At 39.4% G+C, this 19,766-nt stretch overlaps 1 protein-coding gene across 7 annotated transcripts in view; it reads left to right on the top strand.

The window, feature by feature from the left end:
* NCOA2 (nuclear receptor coactivator 2) overlaps nucleotides 1–19,766 on the top strand; it is a 189,472-nt gene that overhangs the window by 55,955 nt on the left and 113,751 nt on the right. For all 7 annotated transcript variants that reach the window (XM_069004919.1, XM_069004916.1, XM_069004918.1 and 4 more), the window contains one exon: nucleotides 12,526–12,770. The gene's annotated coding sequence lies outside the window, so the exon portion shown is untranslated. The remainder of the gene's footprint in view (nucleotides 1–12,525; nucleotides 12,771–19,766) is intronic.

Here is a 19,766-nt window from a genome sequence, read left to right as displayed (position 1 = left end):
ACAGAACTATGCAAATTTTTGCATGCGTTATTGCTAGTGACAGGTAAAAGTATCCCAGGTAAACAGAAGGGGACAGTTGATTTGAGGTTGATTGATAAATAGATACTTCTCTCTGTGTACTGAAAGCATGTTTGCAAGCAGTTGTTTGCTTTGTAATTTTAGGTATTGTTACAGGATTTAATTCTAAATATATTAACGAGTCCTGTTGGAAAATACTGTTGTTACATTTCAGCAGTCAAACAGTATCAGTATTTCCAAAATATGCTATTAGATGTAATTGTTTTCTTTCTGGGTCTTAGCCTTTTCCTTGATAATTTTTATTGCCTGTGACCATGAACATCCCACTGCATCTTTGAAGATGATTTACATAGATCTAGATGTGTTTATGTCCATATTTTAAAACAGAAGTAGATAAAGACTTTCAAGTGTCTTTTTGGCATTAGTGCATATGCTTCTTGGGAAAACTCTGTGTCAAACCACCTGACCTAACGTGTCAATATGGGTGTTGTTAACTGAGCTCTGTACAGCCACATTCTCCTGTTGTGCACCTACTTCTATTGCCTTTCCTACTTCAGCTCTTCTAGTTCTGAGTGATTTTAGCACATCTCTGAGTAAGAACTCAAACCCAAATTGCCACTTTTCTAAGTGAGAGATTCTGAGCAAGTTTGGGGTTTTTTTCCCCTCTTATGATATGTTTTAAAGACTGGTTTTAGAAAATCCACGCTGCTTCAACTCAGTCAGAATATAACCTTTTTTCGGTCCAGGTCCATTGCCAACTTTAAAATTAAAATGAAAGTGAACATTTCTAGTAAGTTTAAATATTTTGTGGTTTTTTTAATGTTATATTTAAATACATATGTAATGACTGTTTAGTTTTGCCTCCCCTTTTTTCCTGTTCCAAGGAAGCTCATATGGTCAGGTATTTAAAAATAACTCTCTGAAAAAAACTCCTAGAGTCATGTTTACTCACATAAAGCCCCAGCTGAGATGGGCCTGATGTTAAGCCATGGAAAGTGTTGAGTTGTGCTGCTTCTGCCTCTCCAAGGCCAGGCCTGCGGTGCTGTGTTGGTGATGCTCTATGCTCATGCCCATCCTCCGGCTCATCACAAGTTTTCCTGTGACAGACACAATTACTTGACTTTCTTATCTTGTTTGTGACGCTGTAGCTTTGAAATAACTTCTCTTTCCAGCTGGTCGATAGCTCTGCAGCAACTGCCTTCCCTGTACCATCACCCATAGCCTTTGCTGCCAGATCCCTGACTGCTCCTTTCCTGAAGAAAAGGATTTTCTTAAGACTTCTAACACACATGGACTATATTACTGACACATTTGATACTTAGTATACTTAAGTCAGGGCTTTAGTGATGGTATCAGTATACTTTCTCATCTTCAGGACAGTGGCTAGTACAGTTGCTGCTAATTGTTGTGAAGGTAAGGTGAGTGGAAGCCCTTGCAGGGAACTTTGTAGGGGCAATATTTGGAGGTACTTAAGCAGGATTCTCTTTTGGGTTTAGTTATGTGGTGGACTTGTATTTTCATACAGATTTCCTTTGTTTTCCATGAATCTGTTCTGACTAATCCTTTGGCCTGTATTTCATTAAAAGTGTTGACTGCAGAATGATGGTTTTGGTAATAGATGAAACAGAACTTTTCCTTTTTTCCTTTGCATGTGCATGTACAAAATAAGAAGTACAGGATGACCTTTTTTATTTGGTAATTGAGAAAGTGCTTGACTTTGTTAGGAAAGCCATAGTATTAAGAATACCAGTCACTAGTCTTTTTAAAATTACTGCCAGTATGGTGTACCAGTTTTTGCTCCCATTTATCCTCTTATTTGCTCCCCTTCCCATCCCCCACTACTCCCTCCCTATTTTTAGAGACAACACAAGGCTGTTTTGCTTCAAGTGAGGAACAAAGATTAGGATAGAGTTTTAATGTTTTGCAGCAGATTTCTAAAATGTTAAATGAGCCATGTTTGAGCATTGTACTCCTAAAGCAGTTCTAAATTGTTTCTATGTTGTATTCATGAATGCTGCATTTGTTTACTTCTAAAATTTTTACTCCTTACCCTAAAACCATCAGCAAATTACGGCTGAAGTTTGAATTGTGGCAAACCTGTGTGTGAGGAGCACAGATTCCCTTCTCTGTAAAATGGTGCTTTGTAACATTCCCTGTGCTCTTGTGAAAATGAAACTTAAGTTCAGAGTCTCTATGCTCCTGTGATCTGCAGACTGCATACTGAAGAGAGGAGTATTAAAGAAGGCTGTTTATGTGGTGGTGATAAAAATCACACGTACTTTCTGGTGACCTAAAGACCCTGCAGATTTTATTAAACTTGGAAGAAAATCACATGCATGTGTGCATGTTTATCTGTCGGGATAAATACATGTAGCTTGCATGGAAAGGTGTTGTTAAGACTACTAATGTTTACATACGTGTCAGATGCAAGATTACAAACTGAGTATGGAATGAGGACACTAGACTTCTAGCATATGTGAAGCATATTGCAGGTTTCACAAGAATTTCTTGGTTTAATGGTAAAATGATTATTTACAGTACTTAATAATGTGGGAAACATTTGTGATAGTTTGCAGTTCTTTTTACCTTAAAGAATGCAATAGATAAAAATGCATTGCCAAAAAAATGGGACAACTCGAGCAAATGCTGTCAGTATAGACAGATACAGAGGAATCTTAGCATAGCCAAGAATATTTCTGTTGAATAAAATAACGAATTAGTTATTTTAGTTTCACAGTCTGAGATGAAAAAGTTTTACGAGTGCTGTTATTCATAAACTTCTGCTATAAAAAATGTAAGAATGTGATGTTGGGTGTGTTCACTGAAAATTGAAGTTTAATATTTTTCCCTGGATATGATATAGTGTGCACCTGAATCAATGTGAGAAGTAGTTTTTTAACCAGGCAGCACATTTTATTCAGTTCATCAAAGCTATCTAGCCATTCTTGTAGTTAAAAGCAAGTCAATCATTCCACCCTCCTAGTTTTCTTCTATCTTGAAAACCCCATCCTCCTAAAAAAAAGTTTGTTTTACTATCTCCATTTGCCATCAGACCATTCAGCTTAAGGCCTTGCCCTGTCTGTCCCCATGATAAATTCTGGATACTCTGCAATCTCTAGTGAGGTGTTGAAACTGTCGCTTAATCATAGGTGCATGCAATGGGGCATGGAGCAATGAGCTAGTAAAATTTACATATTTATGCAGTTTGCTTCTCCACCTTTGTAGGAGACCTCATTTTATATCTTTATGCAAAGCTCATCTGGAAAAAAAAAAAAAAGAAAAAAGAAATCTGAAAAGAATTTAATTTGGCACTGCCATTAGGGTTTTTTTTTTCCCCTTTCTGTGTTGAACTGTCAGTTCAGGTTTTTGCTTCCTTTTATAAAGGGTTGCACTAACACTTGCTGGAAGACACCAAAGTTTCATCTTTTGTGAAGCTGATACTGAGAACAGGTCATAAAGAATTATGGAATCTACACATGGCTGAATGGATCTGGGCTTTTACAAAGCAGGTTTGACACCCAGCCAGTTTTGGTCTCCACAGACCTAATAAATGAAAGAGATTTTTCCACTGCCCTGTCACAGAAAACAAAAACGCAGCTTATTGAATTGTCTGTTCACTGCCAGTTTAGGAAAAAAAATTGTCATTTTCTTGCCCTGTATAATAAAAGCAGTACTAATTAGTAGAAAGCACCTAACCAATCTTACATGCTCTTCATCTAGTATCGGAAGCTTTTAAAAATTCTCTTTTTTATGTGTACGATTGTGATAAGAATTTCTGAGAATTTCAAATGTTGTTAAATTTCAGCAATCAAATTGCATATTTTCAGCCACCTCTTAAGCAGACAGGAGCTGTTACAAGAGTCTCTTTCAGAGTTGCACTGTTGGTTTGCAAACTTCCTGACATCTATAAAAGAAAACAGTCCTTTTCTTCTTTTTAAATTCAAAATAAACCTCTAATTGGTTTATAGGGCCTCGGACTCAAGTTGATGGTACTTCTGTCTGTCTGGGATGCAGGAGGAAGACATGAGGGAAAGAGGGTGCCCCTTGCATCTGGTTAGCAGGCCCAGCTCTGTAATTGCCTGGAGATGAAAGAACCATTTGATGGTGGCCGTTAACACCTTCCAGCATAATATCCCCAACTCCTTCTCTGCCCATCCTCCTAGTGCAGCTCAAAAAGTTGGCACTCTGAAAGAACTAGCTCCAGGAACAGGAGGAATATAGATGGGAATGAGGATTTGGGGTGTATGGGAAGTGGGGTGAAAGTGGAAGTGGAAGGAATGTGAGGCAGGAAGCCCTGGTGTTACCAAAGAATGGTTTACAAAACCTTTTGCAGTCTGTTGATAGAAGGGAATCTGACTGTCCTGCTGTCATGCAAGAGGAGAAATAGAGTTAGGCATGCCGTCTGGGCACTTTTTAAAGGAAAAAAATAGTTTGCATCTAAAGGTGGTTGGTTTGCATGCTCAGATGCCCTGTGCATGTGCAGTGGTTCCAGCCACCAATGTGGGGCAAGAGCTGGGAGTCTGCAGGGCCGTGGACAGGCGTGTGCACCAGTGTTTCCACATGTTCCCTGCTGAAGTGGCTACTCAGAAAACTGGAAAATTCAGTTGTCTCATTTGCAGTCATTAAGATAGCAGTAAAACTGGCCTGCCTGGTTACAAACCAGTCAGGTAGCAATCATAGTAATGGCCCTTAGCTTCCCAAACAGGGGCTGAAGGGAGGAGTAGTGCTCATGTGATTCGAGCAGTGGATGAGGTAGGTCAATAGTCTGTGAAACAGAGGAGGAAGGAACGTGGCATGGGGGTGTTCAGGGTGCTCTGAATAGGTGCAGTGACCGTGACCAATCATTGTAGCAAAGCGTGAAGCTCTCTTTACCTCCTTTAATTTAAGTGTAGTCAGAATTTGTTTGCACCCTACCTTGCATGAGAACATTACTTTGACTTGGTGAAAGCTGGGGACTGCAGTTGCACTGAGCTGTAGGTATAGCAGCTTTTCCACTTGATCCTATTTGCACTTAATGAACACCTGGAACAATTAAAATATTCTCTCTCTTTTGAGAGATGCAACTTATTGCATTTGTATTCAGCAGGAACAAAAGCAGTTTCCTTATTTCAGGGGATATCTGCAAAAAAATCCTGGAACAAAAGAAGAAAATGACTCACCAAATTTAGTCATAACAGTGGAACGGGTTTGATTTTTAAAAGAATTAAGTAGCATTTTTGGGGCAGTTTTTTTAGAAATTAGAAATGATATATATGTGTTATGTATGTTTTATATTTTTATATATAATGTGTGTATATCTACATAAATGCATATGCATAGTATAATTTTTAGTAAATTGAGTAGATTTCTCTCATTTGAAATTTGTATTTAAATGCTGTACATTTTTCTGTGACTCAGAAATTCATAGGAGTAATACATAATAACTTTCTGTTTCCATGTTGTAACTGTCACTGGAGGGAAGTATTAAAACCATTTCATATTTGGGGAGATTGTGATAGAGAAGCTGTTCCTTTCCGTGGGTTTCATAGTGAGGTAATGGTGACTTGGCTTAAAGGGGCGAAAAAACCCCATGCTTGGCAAGAAATTTTAAAAAAAGTCAAGTCAGGCAGCACAATTTGAACCAAAATACTTAAGTTTGTGTTGATTTTTCTTCCCTCTTTGCTGAAAAAGTTACAAAAAACTTCTGTAACTGCTGCACTGTTCAGTTTGAAGTGTGGTAAGTGTGAGGTGTCCCTGGTATCCAGCCACAGTGGCTGAAGGTGAGAGAAGTGCCACCGAAACCATAGATTATGAGTGGGGCAGATTAATGCACTGAGGGCTTTCTTCAGTTCTTGTGCAAGGACCCGGGACAGACAAGCTTTACTGCAAAGTGCTTCCCTAATTTTTTGAGGATGTTTTCCCATTACTACATTTTCTCACTGGCTACTGCTATAACTTTGTGAAATTTAGGCATTTATAATTCTGGTGTATGATACAGTTTTGCCAGATCAGCTATAGAACAGTTATTGAAGCTATCAACCATGCATTACATGTTGGAAACTGCTGTTTGGAGTATTCAGAGATTCTTCAACCTCAGTAGGAAAGAGACAGGAGATGGCAATAGTCATCAGGTTTCAGAGGGCTGGTCTAGCTTAATCAAATGTACTCACCTGGCAGTGAACATACCTGATTCCTAGTCTTTGGGCTAGAAGGGTTAATCTATGCACAGGGGAGAAGCATCAACAAGTGACTGAGAAGGTTTGGCATGGCAGGATAAACCGAGCAGCATAGGATGAATGCAAGGAAAGGGACAGGAGCAAGGAACTTTTTAATAGTTAGCTGTTCGGTTGGCTCAGTGCTCTGGTGTGACAGCACACTTCAAGCATTTCTTTTGAGAATAATGTGATGGTGGTTGGGGTGTTTTCCATGAGAGGAACAATTTCTGGGTTCAAATAAGAGATCTCAAAAAGGAGATTATTAAGTTTTTCAAACGTAGCCCAGGCAGTAGAGGAGAAATCAGCATATTAAATCAAAGCTGTCAAGCACTGAGGCACCAAACTCACATTTCCTTACACAGTATCTGTTAGAAAATATTCTCTGCTCCTTCTCATCATGGATTTGAGGCTCAAAACCTACAATTTCTGTAGCTAAGCACACTGTTGGAATAGCAGGGTATTGTAAAAAAGGACATTTTATTCAAAGAATTTAATAAATTAGGTGCAAACAGTATAATAGAGTTTACCAGAGTTTAACGTTCATTATTTTGTTAAGGAGCATATGCATAACATGGATTTTTATATGTTTAGGAGCAATAATATTTCTCAGTTCTCCTATTTTTTATTCTCTGTTCTGTGGAGAACTTCCTTCAGTCTCTGGAAAATGTATGAATTATATAATGTAGTTTTGAATTTCTGAAAATTACCTTGGTGAAAACTAAACCATAGTTTTATAATAGTCATAAAGCCCTGTAGCAAAAATGGGGTTTTGCTCGCAAAAATAAATGGTCACAGTGTATTTCTGCTCCAAGCCACAGTAATAAGAGAGAGATAACTTTAAAAGATATGCTTTGGTACAGGACTAAAGCCAAATGTGTGCCAGGAGTCATCTTCACTGAGATATATCCTAAGAGCCACCTCAGTGGCCAGAGAATACTACAGGTGTATATGCATTTATTCTAAGGACTTTTTGTTAGCTTTCTATGCAAGATACCCTTGTATCTGTTCTGTTACTCAGTTTTGCTTTTATAACTCTGATTTACTTTAAAAATAAGTTAAATCACACATTAGTATATAACTTCTGATATTCACAAATCTGAGACTCAGGTGTATTGTTTTGAAAACAACAGACTGTAAGTAGATTTATTTTAGTAGATAGCATATGGATTACATACTACTATATACTTCTTTATATTTGCTTTGTAGCTATTTTGGCGCTGTTTTTCATAGACTAAGGAAAACAAATTCTCTTGTAGAGTACGTGAAGTGAGGTGAGCTTAAATGTTGGTCTCAAAGAAGTGCCTATGACATAACCAAGCTTTAGTCAGTCAGAACAGTGCTTGAGGTGCTGGAAATTGCTGCAGATCCCAAGAAAAAGTCTGTGGGGGCATGAGCTGATGTCCACAGTGCTATGACACATTGACTCTCTTGGCATCTGATGTTTCCCTCAATAATGGCTAAAGAATGGAAGTCATTTGACCTTAAAGGTATTTGACTGAAACTGAAATACCTTGAACTCGCAGTGGTGCTAGGGCTGGGGTTAATAGTAGAGGGTTGGTGTTGTGGGTGCTTATTCTGCTTGACTTGGTTTCCAAGTGTGCCAGTTTAAAACCTAGTGGGAAAATTAAAGCCACTCAAGCTGCCCCCTTTTCCCTGCTCTGTTCTGATAGTGGAGGAAACACTAGGAGAGATTGTAAGATGGAATCACAATTTACTGAAAAATTGCAATAACCACAGCAATGGTAATAAAATAATGTAATAAAGTGAGTATTTTACCCACAGAAGGGTATTTACCACTGGACAAACCAAAACACTTCCTGAAGACAGTGCCCAGTGTGGTTTCCCAGACAAAGGCAGGATGGCGACTGGCCCCACGCTGAGCCATGTGGTGTATGGGAAAACAAGGCAGTGTGTCAGGGATGCTCCTGGCCTAACTTCCCCCCCCGCCCCCGCCCCAGCTGGAAAACAGTGGAAAAACAAGACAAAACCTGGTGGGATGTTACAGGGCCTTGAAACAGGTTAGGGGAGGCTTCCTCTTGGCCTGACTGTGGGAGTGGGACTGGAGCGCTCAGTGGTTGTGGCCACATCTGGGGCTCCAGCTGGAGCTCCAGCAGCTGCTGTGTTCACCATGGCTGTGGCTTGGGGTCCACGTGGCTCCAGTGGGCTCCATTTTCTTTTTTCTTGGAGTGGCATCTTGGGCTTGCTGGCACTGTCTTTCAGCACCAAACCAGAAATGCTGTGGTTCAGAAGAAAGGGGAAGGGGCAAGTGGCAGAAAGGGACAAGGCCCACCAAGCTGGCTCCGAAAGCTGCACACACCCTCCCTGGAGCCTGGCAAAAGATGGCTTCTGCTTCCAGCCTCAGCTTCCTCGTACTGGAACCATGCCCCTGCCATGACATGGGTGGTATGGAATTAAACAATGTTAGAAACTCCAGCCCTTTTTTCTCTAACCATGGCACCAAGGCAAGGGCTTTGTTTCATATGACAGTTGCACACAAAACTAGGGGATGCAGTGCCAAAGTAGTTGGAAGCTATAGGTGCTGATGTCAGTATCTGTAACTAACTTTTTTTTTTTTTTAATAATATGCACCAAGTCAATAAAATCAATGGAATACAGGTAGGAGTTTATTATTCCGTTTTAATCTACTTTTCAGTGTGAAGGCAGGCTGTGAGCAGCTGTGTGCAATGTAACAGTGGAGCAGTAACCTTAATGTTGGGAGTCTGTTAATTTGCATAAGAACCATAATGTTTTATACTGAAGTCATTGTGTCATCTTATTTGAACAGATTGAAATGAAAGAGTAAACTACACTATACATGTTGATCAATGCATGAAGTAGTTTCTGTGTTGGTGCTAGTATATAGGATTTTATAGTTATATAGGCGTATAGAATTCTTTGAGGTATTTCTTGAAATTAAAAAGGAGTCATGATTTGAGGATTTTTGATGATTGAAAGTTCTAGTATTGGAGGAAATTATGTTCCTTATGATGACTTAAAGAACAGCTTCCCTAACAGACTTAATAACAGAATTTGTTTTATTCATATAGGGAAGAATCCCTCACCAAATGATGCCAGTGTTGTTGATCATAGCAAACACACTGTTTGCATTGTAGTGTGGCTTTTGTGATAATGGTATTATCAATAAAAAGCTGTTGAAGGTTTTCGGGGAATATTGTATTTCAAAAATGCTGGAAACTACTTAAAAAATAGAAAAAATAGAAACAATGAATTTATGGTCTTGGATGAGTCTTTGCTGTTTGGGAAGATATTTGGTACACTTCAGCCAGCTGTCTTTAGTCCTTGCAGGAATACACTGTTCTAGAAGCTTAGTCTTCAGATGTTTAGTTCACTGCACTGAGCCTCACCTTTTTCTTGACGTATATAACCAAGTGTTTATATATTCACAAATCTTATATAAATACATGCAATCCTAGAGCCTTTTCAAGCATATCCATTATCAGTGTTTTATGATTTGTTTTACATTAAAGCTCTCCTACTTGAAGTAGTGTTTTAGCCCATAAGTATTGATTTTGATGACAAAATAATTAGGTTAGCTTATGTTAAACAAACACATAGCTTTTTTGGAGGTCTGCTGGATTTCAGATGAGTTTTTAGGAATACAATATAGTGGTCCGTAGGAACAAAATCCATTGCAGTTGCTTACAGTTGAGAGACAACTACCAGTGGCTGATACTTCTAATCACTTGGGCAATGCTGTATGAATTGAGATACTTTCCTTTTTCTTCACTGAAAAAAGTCCTTTGCTGACAGCAAATATGTTATACTCTGCCAAATGAAATAGTGCATGAAATTCTGCTCTCATTTTTTAAGCAAGAAGTTTTGTTTAGTTTCCATGATTGTACATTGAAGTACTGAAGTTTCATTCAACCTAATTATATTTTTCATCTGAATTGTAACTAGTGGTCAGATAATTATTCGGTCTTTAAAAAAAAATACCTATAGCTAATATAGATGCTTGATAGCCCATTTCATTGCTAAATGAATTCAAAATATAAGAAAATTATTTATTAGTAAACTTTTAATGCTCATTTTGTTTTACACACTGATGTTGAAGCTTCTTGTTTATTTTCATAAGAATTAACATAATTGTTCTAGGAGTATGCATGTAGGTGCCATACTTCTTTTGCCATAGTTGTTAAGAGTTAGGTGCATCAAATGTCTCTAGACTAAATATGATCTCATAGGAATGGCTAGTCATTCCTCAGAAATAATTATTTCTTATTGAAAAATAAATGTCATAATGCATTTAATCCATGTCATAATTAGCATCTGTCTGTGAGCATGTGAATGTTTTTATCTTTTCCTGGTCTCCTCTTCTGGACCTTATTTGTACAGAATATTTACAAGAGCCATCGAGAAATTGTTGCCCTGTTTGCTCTTAAGAGCTCAGTATAAAAATCTGTAAATTGGACTTTGCTCTAAAAGAATGTTATCTGTTTTGAGAGGTTTTCCTTTCTTTTATATATATTCTTTCCTGTGTATGTTACTTGACAGCATGCTACATTTGTTTCTCATACTGAGATAAATAACTAAGTAGCTAAATAGAGAAAAGGAAAGAAGTTTCCTGGAATTTCATTTAAGAAGACTATTCCCACTCCAGGCAGTGGCATTTAGCAATAGTATTGTGTGAAGTTATCCTTCCCCTTTGTAACTGATACAGGGCTGCTCCTAATTTACTGCAAATGTAAAGTAAAATGGATTTGCTTAAATTATCTCTATTAGCTGTGTGTGACCTTCATCAGGAATGAAGCTAACCCATTTTACTTCAGGTCTTCATGGCCTAGAAGTATTTTTTGAGCAGGTTTAGTTTTTCAGGCAGTCATTGGTACCTCTAGGATGAAAACATCCAAAGACATGCCAGCTGGACTATGTGCCGTCTGATGATGCTGTTTGTACATTGCTTGTAGGCATGCAACAAAACTGGTCAAGGCTTGCATGGCATGGGGTTCACTCCAGCACTGTCCACCCACAGCTTCTCCTTCTCAGTTTGACCACTCAGGTGTTAAGATTTGCACAGTTCCTCTTTCAGTGAGCTGAATGAGTTAAGCTGTTAAGGGCTGAAAGTGCCAGGAGTTGCAGTAAGGAAGGCTGCCTGGTGCTTCCCAGTATAGGATGCTCCTTGGAGTTTTTTATAACGTTACAAAATGTTACCCTTTGGGGCTGAGCAGTTGCCTCCAGCTTAATTTCTTTTTGCTGCCAAAATAATTTAGCTATCTGTGAGCATGTGTGGAAAAAGCTGTTTCTCATTGTAGATTTTAAAAAAACCCACAAACAAACCACACAAAGAAACCTAATCTTTTTTTGGAAATGCTCTGTGTCGCTCCCTTTGAAACAGAGACTAGGAGTTAGCGTGTGGGAAGCGCTAGTGATGGGCACTGGGGAAGGAGAGCAGATTTCGAGTCACGGCTTTGTCAGCACCGAAAAATTCTCAGATTGAAACAAACTGTAACTTTTTAAAGAAATGACAGATCTTGCATGGTGTCTTGGACATGTGAGAGCTGTGTGGCCTGGAACAGGAGGAAGAGGCTGGATTTGTAGCCTGGTGCCTGAGAGCCAGAAGCAAACCCATGGGACAATGAGATGTGTGGGACCCTAGTGTGGTCCTGGCCCCAAAATGCCCTAGACTGTGAACAGGGGAGGCAGTCCCAGCAGGAGAGTGAGAGTTAATATTAGGGAATGAAGGAAGAAGGGGGAGTCAAGGGGACAGGCTGGCACTGCTAGCCAAGCCTGGAAGTGACTGAGCTGGGAGAGATGAAAATCCTTGGGGAGCAGAGTAAGGAGACACTTGGTAGGGGTGCTGAAGGTAGGAATGAAGAAGGACCAGGGCTTGAATCAACATGGGCCAGAGGATATGGCTTGAGGAAAACAGGCAGAGAAGTTTGTCCTGGAAGGTCCAGAGATCTTGAATATTAAGTAAACAGTCTTTGATTTCAGTAGAAGCTCCTTGAGAATGTTTTCAATCATCACCTATGGCTAATTTCCATGCAGAGAATCATTTCACATTTGCAACCAATTTACTATTACTTTCCCACAAAAGCTGCACAATACATCTAAAGATTTCAACCCAACTGCTGTTTTTTGTAGGTGTCAGCTTGGCAGTGTCTGATGTCTGAATTTCTTATTTCTAGAAGTGGTGAATGCAAACATCTTTCCTGTGTGGCAGTGTCCAAGTCAAGGATTGCCAAAACTGAGCTTATCTTTGCAAATCTCTTTTGTTTGGCCCCTTGTGAGGAAGCTCCTCAATTTAATTGTATTGAATCATATGCTGATGTGCTGGTTTTTTTCCACACAGGACCCCCGCTCCGTTCCACGCACAGGATGGACTTGCTCTGGGAATGAATCTGGTTGATGCATTGGAGAAGACTGTTCTCTGGAGTACCCCTGCCTCACTTCCAGCAGAAGTCGGGACGTACGTGGCGGACGAGGCAGGGGATTGCAGAAGGCAGGAGCCATTCTGGTGCTCTGTGCAGCTGCATGCTGCCCTGGCGAGCGGGACTCCCTTCCTGGCTGTGCTGCAGACTTCCTAGGTGATGCTAGGTAAGTTGCTCAATGCTAGCTTTTCTCATGTCTTTGCTAACTTTGTGCCTTGCTTTCTTGTGGATTACTTGAGGTCTTTGGATCTTACTTGGAAGAGTACTGACCACTGGTAACTGGGGGTGAGGCAGCGGGGACTGAGGTTTGAAAGTGCTATATAAAGCACAATGTAATGCTAAGTGCTGTGAAAAAAATTAGGTCTGAGTTATGCCAAACTGGAGACAAAGTTGTCTTCAGAACTGGAGAATCATTTTGACCTTAAAGCTGTCACTGCTTTAGTTAGGAAGCTAGGAATAACACAGTTATTCTAAGTTAGGAGTAACAGAGTAAGGGTAGGACTAACCATTATGTTGATGGAGCACTCAGCTGCACCATTGAATTCACAAAGAAATCACTTGTTCTGTCTTCCAAAAAAAGTTTGAGTAGTGTGCAGTAAATCAGGTATTGGACCATACTCCAAATGCCAAGAGTTAAACAGATTATTGTTTTGATTAGTGGTAATTTTGTAATTTTTTGAATGGTGCAGAGGTGCTGTGGAAGTGGTATGACATAACTGCGACGTATACTATGCCACAAAAGCAACAATGGCAACATTTAGGTTTTCTGAAACTTAGCTTCTACTATTTCCTCCTGTGAGTGCTTGCATCTAGAGATTAGCTTTAGTGTAGACATTTGTATCGTGCAGATGATTTGGGGTGCAAGAAGCACAGCATTTTTTGGTGATGTCAGCTCGGATAATAGATGTGCATAAAATCAAAATTGCACATAAATTCATCATTCATTGCAGGCACATGACTCTTGTGCCTGGTTATTGTATCAGATACTAAGCAGACGGTGTTTGTAATGCCCACGATCAGAATGGCTTGGAGTCAGAATTTCATCTGCATTTCCTCAGGCATGGGGTTTGTGTGATGTCCATAGCTAGCTACAATGCTGCTGTAATCAGTAGATAACAGAGAATTTTGGCCAAGGCATGGTTAAGCTAAATATTGTTTCAACTTAGCTAACCTAAATGCAAAATATCTAACATTAGATCAGATTTTATGAATTAACCAAGTCTTCAGTGCCTAGAAACATAGTGAGTGTGTTTGCCAGATAAGCTGTTACTCCCTATTGCAGGGAAGAGAGAGAGTAAAAAACTATGACGCTTTTATAATGGCTTAATATTATATTAAATACACAGAGTAAGAATGTACATTCCCCTTCCAGCCTGCTCACAGGGGATCTGCTACATACAGCTCTGTGAAAAGCTGCACTAATGCTTTAGGTGTTGAGCAATATTTTTAAGTGCTGCTTTCTAAGAAAACATGAGGTATTTTTGTTTGACTACTGCTATGCAGTGTGCAAGTCTTTCTTTAAATCTTTGAAAATAAACAAAAAACGTGGTGGGGGCGGCAGGGAAGCAGTCTACATTTTATGAGCAGAAGTTAAAAATGAAATTATTTGCTTTACCTAGAGCATTGAGAATTATGTTGCAATTAGACTGATGCAATAGCACACATTATGAAAGGATCGCACCATTCGCAGAGCCCACTGGAGGAAAGCACGGGACTGGAACAGCAGGGGTGTTGTGGGCCTGCAGGGCAGGCACTGGCACAGCTACACGGGCAGATTATCAGCTAATGTGAGAGAGGAACGCCAAGGAAAATAAAAACTCTGCCGTTCTGCGTATCCCATAAAACAGGGGCGGGAGGGGAGAGGAGGAGGCTGACTTGTTTTCATCAATGCGCCTACTTTTATTTCAGTGTCACAGCTAATCCGGTGTGGAAAATGTTTTCTGTTATGTCAAAGAAAGAGGGAATGGAAATGGCAGCTAATTATGAGCTAATATACTTCGATTGCTGCTAATAAGAGTGGAATTTTACTCAGCTCACTCTAGTTCTACAATAGAAAAGTAAAATTTCCCTGAGTCTACTGAAACATCTGTTGAACAAATTGGTTCAATTTCATGAGTCTGTTGCTAATTCTGAAAAGTAGATGGTGTTTTATAAGATCAGTAGAGTCGGGGTTAGAGCCCATATTCTTTACTTTTTTTACTATTATTAAAGTAGGTCATGTTGAAATGTTTTGTTTTTATGAATACAGTAATACTGTGGTTCATGTTTCTAGTATTTCAAGATTTGCCTTTGGTTTAATGAGTTTTCTTCACTGTTTTTAATCAATATTACTAATAGTCTTTAAAGTTGTGGGTTTCCAGCTTTGTATCAAGTTCTAAGTGGTGAAGTAGTTGAGCAGTTTTTAGAAAAAATCCTCTTCCAGTGCATTTCTATTTATATTTCTTTATTTCTGCATTTTTTTCTAGTCTGTTTTACTTATGAAGTTTAAATATTAATAGTGTTTTAGTTGCTCCTATTGCTGTTTTCTCATTTGGACTAATTCTTTGTAGCTTTGCAGTTGTGGGAAAAGTATTGTAGGTGACAAAGCAGTTTATGACTTCTATATGGTAGATGCCTAAGAATGTCACAGAGTCAACAAGCTGATGTAATATGAATAATAAAAGAAAAAAGGGGGAAATTAAATAAAGTTTTTCCAAGATTTTGCTCCCATGAGTCAGAAATGTTTTAATTTAATCTCATAGACATACATGCGTCTTAAAGCAGTTTAAATTCTCATGTACATCTTCTAACACTACCATCACTGAAAGGAAATCACAAATGTAATGCAGATCATGTTAACTTTTGTGTGCTTTACTGTTAAATATTACAAAATCAATGCAAGTTCTTCCTATGTACTACCTATAAATGGCTCTGATACTTTGATGTATTTGAAGGGGAAAGCTAAACTTTGAATTTAGACAGTGAATATATACTTTCTTTGTGGTACATATATTACATGGAAAATACAAGACTGGCATTAAGCATGTGCATTCAATGTGATTGTAAGCTATGACATTTTCAGCTTTGTGGTCAGTGTGTCTATTCAGAGTAGCTTAGTGTATGAGGGATGTGAATGGAAGTTGATAATACCTTCTAATGTTACCTAAAAAGTAAAGTAAATGATCTGTTTATTACAGCTGGTTTTTAAGCTTTAATATTTGTTCAGTATGTAGTGATTTGTTTGTCTTCTTTAAAGTAGAAGATAATGGTGGCATAAATAGGAGGGACAGCAGCATGGGATGTCACTGTTTTTGAGGGATTGCTGGGCTGAGGAGGAATGGAGATGTATAGTCAATTTTTCTGAGTGTGCATGTGAGGACTGCAAAAAGCTGCCCCACTGCTGCTAAGATGTTGCAAACTCCCCATGTGTCGGTTTTGTCCTTGGTGCAGCTCACTGAAGCTGCAGTTGATGTTCATGAAATAAAGTGAGGGGAAAGTTTTGTGGCTGAAATCCTGTGCCAAGTCTTTTTGAAGTTGTATGCAGCAGCTGTGCTGTAGCTAAAGAAAGGCTTTCTTTGCCTCCGTCGTAACATCTGCATGGTCTTTAACAGCAGAATTGTTCCATTATGATGTGTCATTTAGCTAATCTGGGTTGCCTTCATTAAGTCCTTTTTTTCTTTTCCTTATTAGAAATGCTCACATTACTTTGGGAAATAAGTTTGAAAAGATCTGGACTTGAGCACTTCTATGTAGAAACAGTAGGCTTCAGTCAAAAAAAAAGTCAGAAGATGAGTGGAGACTCTGTAGTTCAGTGAGTCTCTTTAATCTGGGCAGCTCTAAAGGGATACCATGAATTGGATTTTTGTGTCCTCTCTTGTTTGGAGGTTAGGGACTGAATGTGGGGCCAGTGTTTGTGGAGATGCCACAAATGTGGCATCATGGCAGCTAGTGTTGGTGTAAGGGCTTCCAGAAGTGTGGCTTGCACCCTCTGTGCTGAGGTGTCACCCCCTCTCCCTTGTGCCAGCGCCGCTGCAGCCACAGCTCTGGGCTGAGCTGGCTCAGGGAGCCAAACCAGAGGTCAGCTCGCTGCATTTTTGGTTGAGTCACTTGGCTGGCTCTTGATCTCTTTGAACTTCCGTTGGACAAATGTCTCTGCTGAAGATGGCCTGGAAGAGAGGAATGGCAGGACCAGCCTCTTGTAGTTGTAAGTTGCTTTCAAAACCATGCCTTGAATGAGAAGGCAACCAAGGGAAGTGTTTTCAAGAAATGCCTGAGCTTGACTTTGTACTGTCTTTACTTTTAAAGTTAAGTAGAAAGAAACCAATCAATCAGGTGTAATTGAATTTGAAATTTTAGCTTTAGTGTTTCCTCTAGTTGAAGGTTTTTGCACTAGGACTTTTAAACTGAATTTTTATTTAACCTTCTTACAGTGTGAGTCTAAGAGGTCTGTAATTGTTCACTCTTAGCCCTGTGAAGCTGGTGAGTTCTTAAAGCTAAAGGGTGGAGTCTAATAGTCTGAAATAAGAGACTGTGGTTTTGGAGAGCAAAACAAAGGTGGTGGAAATGCTGCCCCTTCTCTTTGTTAAGGATTTTGGCTATCTTGGGTGTAAATATCTTGGATTTATAGGGATACCTGACTCTCAAGCAGTATGTCCTGAACTAAATCTGAAGGAATACACTGTAAATTAAGTGGGAGTGTGTGGGTTTTTTGGTAAGAATTATCACATTTTCTCATCAGGAATTACTGGATATCCATTTGCTTTCCAGTTGAACAGTAGGATCAGTCTTCCTTCTGTAATCTTGTAGGAAAATGATTGTACTGGAAAAGCAAGAGTGCTGATTTACGTAATTGTACTCATTGCAGAAGTTTGGTTTGTGAGTTCCAATTAACATAAATAAGAAAAATGAGAGGAAAGGAGAGGAAACATGGTCCTGCCTATTAGGGTTGTTAAATAATATTTTCAAAATTATCTTCTCCTCAAATTGTGATTTTCTTCAATTTATACCAGTAAGGCCATGGTTACTCCCCACACTCAGTGTGTCTATAAAATTAAACATATACTTGCCACAATGAAGAATGCACACGACACTATGTAAAATAATAATGCTGCTATTACAAATTACTTGAAATACTGCATATTGAATGGAAAAAGTTAGGTCTCCCTGCATGTGTAGTTCAGAGTGCAGCCTGCCTGCCAGGGGAGTGTGACGCACCTGCCTCCTCATCTGAGAGTGACCATGACCACTCACCAGGGACTGAGCACACTGTGGTGATAGCTGGGCATTTCAGTCTCACACATGAAAAACATGTGTTTCCTAATGCCTAAAGAGTACAGCTAGGTTCTAGGAATAGATATGCTTGTCACCAGTAGTCCAAAATATGCATTTTATCTACACATTTAAAGATAATTAGCAAAATGAGATCATAAAGTCAGTAAAACTGAGCACATTTAATACATTCTGGTTCCAGTGACGTTACTGTGAGGTAAGGGCAAGCAGACCACAGCTTGTTTCAAAAACAGGAAGTGCCTACATTTATATAAAATTGCATAGTTTCAGCTGTCATAAATGTGGTTTCAATGCAGTTACAGGAGTAAAGCCCAAAGTAGTTATAACCAGCTTACTTCCTCTTCCAGTCAAAGTGCAAATAGCCATATAATTAACAATCTGTGGCTCATTTCTCTAGCTGGGTTAAGTATTCTGTTTCGCCTGTTCAGTCACTGTATAAACACAGAGGGAGCTTGACTTGGTTAAGAACATTTTGAAACACAAATATCCCCAGTCATAACCAGATCTGCAGATTCACAGAAGAGGGTCTTCAGTTGCCCCTTGAGCTTGGCAGCAGCAATGAGACCTGTGAGTGTGGCTGGCACCCTGCCAGGCTCCTTGGAGAAGAGTGAGTCTTGCCAAGTTGGCATCTTGCCACGGTAAACTGCATGGGGCAGCAAAACCTGCTGCAGAGCTGGTAGACAGTTTTTCTCTTTAGGGACTTCCCTTCTTACATTCCATTACAAATTGGCTTTATTCAAAGTCTTTTATCATTAATTTTTTGAGGACTGATTGCTCAGCTTTTTTGGACAGCTTTTTTCTGAGTTAATTCACCCATCCTGCCTTTGACTCTACTCATGCACTTAGTGTGACAGAAAAGCATGAGCACAAAAGGATAAGAAAGAGTTCCTCTTCTGTTCCTGTACACTCTTGGGTTGGTTTAAATATGCTTTAGGTTGCCTGGGGAGCCTTTGAGGAGAGCCCTAACTTTTCATCCAGACAAGGCTTGTCACACTCTGTCTCTGTTGATATCATGCACTTGAACAGAAAATACCTACTGAATATTCCCTATGTACTCTGCTTGCTGGAAAGGGCCATTGAGGAGCCTTTCCAGGGAAAGTTTGCTCACCCAGGAGGTTTTCTGTAGGGAAGCACTGCAGAAAATGGAGCTGCAACACTGGCTGCATATGGTGATTGAGAGTGCACCTTTTCTTCATGTGGTAGGTGGCACTGCATTTTGCAAAGCCCTGTGAGAAAACTTTAGGCAAAGCTCAACAAAGATTCCTGTGTCCTAAACATAATATAGAACATTTCCCTTCCCTTTCCTAGCTTTCTTCTTCAACTATCAGATGAATAGTGGAATATCATAAATTCATAGTGACCACCTTTTGTCTTTTTGCCTTTAAAGGACTATTTCATCCTGTCCCAAGGTTTTCATTTCATCAGGAATAGCTGGCAAACCCATTTTGTTGTCACTGGAACAACCAGAAAAGCTACATCAATGACCAGAACCTTGACTCATGCTTGAATGGAGTTTTGAAAAGCAGTCTTAACAGCCTCTGTGTAACAAACAAGATACGTACACCAGTGATTCCAAAGGGAACAGAAATCAGGACAGAGTTCTGCTTTGAGCTCCCTAGTGTTTTAGCTATGATGTAGCCAGACAGACAAGGGAAGACCAAAGAAAGTGAGAAATCCTTTGAATTTTGTAGAAAATCCATGGTTGTTACATATATTGAAGTGTTTCTTTCATTCTAAGTAAAATTTGGAAACTTTGAGGAAACAACAGGTTCATAACATTTTTAATTGTATAAAGGATTTCTTTTCTATTCTTATCTTCCAATGATGTTAAGAACATACAGCTGCCACTCTGAAGAGGATGGTTGCACAGCTTCTGCTGGTGTGTCTGCTTGCT

This window comes from Aphelocoma coerulescens, chromosome 2 (assembly GCF_041296385.1).
Source record: "Aphelocoma coerulescens isolate FSJ_1873_10779 chromosome 2, UR_Acoe_1.0, whole genome shotgun sequence".
Taxonomy (NCBI): Eukaryota; Metazoa; Chordata; class Aves; order Passeriformes; family Corvidae; genus Aphelocoma; species Aphelocoma coerulescens.
This window is presented reverse-complemented; position numbering and strand designations above follow the sequence as displayed.